The sequence below is a fragment of the Dermacentor andersoni genome, chromosome 3 (assembly GCF_023375885.2).
Source record: "Dermacentor andersoni chromosome 3, qqDerAnde1_hic_scaffold, whole genome shotgun sequence".
NCBI lineage: Eukaryota > Metazoa > Arthropoda > Arachnida > Ixodida > Ixodidae > Dermacentor > Dermacentor andersoni.
Genome location: NC_092816.1, coordinates 122478007 through 122481462, shown reverse-complemented (window position 1 = coordinate 122481462; position 3456 = coordinate 122478007). Strand labels below are relative to the sequence as shown.

The 3456-nt window shown below is 45.6% G+C and overlaps 1 long non-coding RNA gene across 1 annotated transcript; it reads right to left on the bottom strand.

Annotated features, from left to right (window-relative positions):
* Positions 1-1296: 1296 nt before the first annotated feature.
* Positions 1297-2468, bottom strand: LOC129386253 (uncharacterized). Its single transcript, XR_008613696.1, has 2 exons — positions 2350-2468; positions 1297-1612 (listed from the first exon to the last, which is right to left on the bottom strand). It is a non-coding gene; the product is annotated as an uncharacterized lncRNA (long non-coding RNA).
* Between the last annotated feature and the right edge of the window lie 988 nt (positions 2469-3456).

The following is a 3456-nucleotide window of genomic DNA, read 5'->3' as shown; positions in this document are numbered from 1 at the left end:
TAATGGTCAATCGTGGGATGAAAAGTATGGACGTATATCGAACATGTACAAAAAAAAACTACGGTAGGCCTTATGATGCAGTTACACAGACGGTACCACTGAATTCAGAAATTTTCGATGTAGAGGCAGTGACTTGAGGTTGGCCATTGACTATTGACTTGAGGTTGACCAAAAATTAAAATGCCGTGCTTCATGACGAAATCATGGTTTCGGCATGTCAAACCCAGAATTCAATATAAAAAAAATTCACACTCTATTCACACTAGGTTCAGAACGACACAAACAAAGCTAGAAATGTTCCTGTGACCAAAGTAACAAAATTTACGAAGAGCGCCAGTGTAACACTGCCAATCACAATTTACTGAGGTGTGAGCAACCGAGGGCCACCATGTGGCATCAATGTTTGAAGCACAACTTATGCGCAAGGCTAGCAACTTGCAAGCTGAATGGACGCTACTCATACAATGCTTTTGGCTGTACCTTACTGCTACCAATCAAGAAGCCCTGCCTGATAAACAAAAGCTAGCCCTACAGCTCACTATAGCCACAGCACTGGTGGTTGTTAAACACGTAATGAAGGAGTGGAGGACATCCGAAGTGCAAGCAGGATCTCCAATGCAGAGCACGAGACAGTGCTCGACCTGAACCAGTGTTCATCGCTGCGGACCTTTCTGCATTCACGGCCCGCGTTCAGTAAACATCTTTTTACTTGCAAACCTAGATATTGTACCCAGGCATCACACCAGCAATGGTCCAACCATGGCCCAATGCTGGCAGAAATTGGTACCAATATTGGACCAACGTTGGCATATTGGCAAAGTGCAACCCAATCCAATGCTGGCCCAGCGTTAAAGCCAAGGTTGGACCAATGTTATGCCAATGCAGCAGCCATTGTGATGCCAGCGTAGGACCAGCGTTAAAGCCAAGATTGGACCAATGTTATGCCAATGCAGCAGCCATCGTGCTACCAGCGTAGGACCAGCGTTAAAGCCAAGATTGGGCCAATTTTATGCCAATGCAGCAGCCCTTGTGCTGCCAGCGTAGGGCCAGTGTTCAGCCATATCGTTGCCATTTTAATGCCAGCTTTGAGCCAATGCCCTTTGCATGACGAATATTTTAGATACGCTGGCTTTAGAGCACGCAGCCATTCTTACCGCAAACCTTTCGCTAGAGGCATTTTTTATAGCGATTGTCCCCATTCCGTCTTCCTCAATAATAGCTAGGAAAGCTCGACAAAAAGATGTCAAGAAGCAGAAGTCATCTATATTTGCAAATAATAATAAAAGGATACTGAAATTGACTTTTATGACAGTTTATTTGCGAATAAATGTTCACAAACAGGCATTTTCGTGGACCTGGATGGGTGACGCTCGGTTATCTTCAAACAGTTTATTTACAGGCACTGCCCTCAGGACAGGAATTGGGCAAGGTGCCGAGGACGGTAGGCTGGCCAAGGGTTTCAGGGCAGGGAGCTGACGTCGGTAGGCAGGTTGGTCAGTGCTTGGATGACGGCGGGCTGATGAAGCCCCCGAGGACCACGATAACGCGGTGGTTTCGTTGAAACTGCTACCATTTCCCATAGCCACTTCACCATTACTTGGAGATGCTTGCACTGTAAAATAAAAAGAAACATTAACAGAGATGTTGGTATAACAAATGTATGTGGCAGTGTTTTCCTTTGAAAAATCGCCATACCGCAACAATATTATGAGTCTGAGCAGAGAGGTCGAAGGGGTGAATCAAGAAACTTTCTTGCAAGATTTGTTAGGTAACACTTTTTAATATATCGACATATATGGCATATTTCGTAGGTGTAACAGAATATTTAGAACAAACATAAAATGCGCAGGATCCGTCCGCCTTGTTTACACCCCACACCTAGTCAGCGTAGCACTTTATAATTAAAAAATTGCAGCAAAACCTGCTACAGCACAAAAAGCCTAGTTTCAGACTGTCTAGGCAGAATGCGGTCTTCGCGCGAAATTTTTTATGTGGAAACCGAGAAGTTCCTTCAGGAAACACTAGCAAAAGAGGCATTTATTATACGAAAAGAAAGAAATACTGCCGGCTGGAAAAGAAGCGCGGTTCCTCGGTATCACTAGCTAGCAGGATCAGGCCGCGCGCATGGCTTGATAAAATCATAGTCCTGGAGTTTTGGGTTAACTTCACAGAGATTTACACGTGTTATACTCCGGGCACTATTCAAAGGCTGCGAATAAAAAAGAGCTATGTAATTACAGGCACGCTACATTAGCCAGGGCTGTTTCAGTAATATATATACCGCCTGATATTGATTGGGTGATATTGCTCCCTATAAAACTTATACATGCGCAAAAGAAATGCACTCACCATTGTAAGATCCGCGCTTCTGTGTATCCGAGTTCATCCCACATCGAAGACGGTGGCCACGAGCGCCGACTTTTTTTCTGGTTGTTGTTTCGCCTATATTAATTCTAACACTCACAAAAATTCGTGGCCACTTTGTTGTGTATTTCAAGATGTAGGCTTCTCAGTAGGAATGACGGCCGCAAGCGAGCATTTTTCACGATAGGAGTGCGCTGACAAACACGGACAAGACGGCAAGCACTCAGGCGGTGTTGCACCCGGTCGGCGTGCTAGCGATGCATAGAAGGAAAGAGTGAAAGGAAAGGGTGAATGAAGAAAACGGTGTAAACGCCACTTTCCCCCGCTGCACCTAGGCCGACCGCGTTCCTTCGGCGGCAGCGACGGAGGGAGACAAGGAGGACAATAGTGACCCCACTGCTTTTCCCCGTATTCCGAGAGCAGCCAATTCGACACAGCAGCTTATAGCTGCCTGAGTGCTTGGCTGATAGCTTTGACCAGGCTCACGTGGGTGCGTGGGGGAGAGGCGAGTGGGGGCTGAAGGACGAAAAGTTAGGCGGAAAAAAAAAATCCGGAATGCGCCGTGCCAACTACAGGCAAAGACAAGAGGAAAAGTCAAAACGTGCAATAATTTTTTTTTTTTCTGTCAGGGGCATTCATACAAGGAGCTTACTAAACATGCACGAAAAAACAAATATATTGGAATAGGAGCATGATGATTGTCACCGCAACATGCCATGCATGCTAAACAAACAAGCAAAAGTTTCACTAATACATATGCGCTCCATCTCGATGCAATATAAAACGGTTCCATCAACTCTGTGGCACTGTAATTATCGATTCTCCTCGGAATCCTGATCATCCAAAGCCGCGGAGCGTACATGCAAAATATACAATGCGCAGACAAATTCGCAATACCGTTGCTTCTTATGGAAAGCTCATGTTCCCATGCACGATCAATAAAGCAGCGGCTAATTTTATGCGACTTCCCCTGCTTGCTACGTGGTGCACTGGCTTTTCTCTTTAGGGGCGCATTTCGCTGAACGCGAAGTACAAAAATGGCGGTGTACGATGCATGGAGTTGACATGGGAGAGCATATTTCTGGTTCCAGC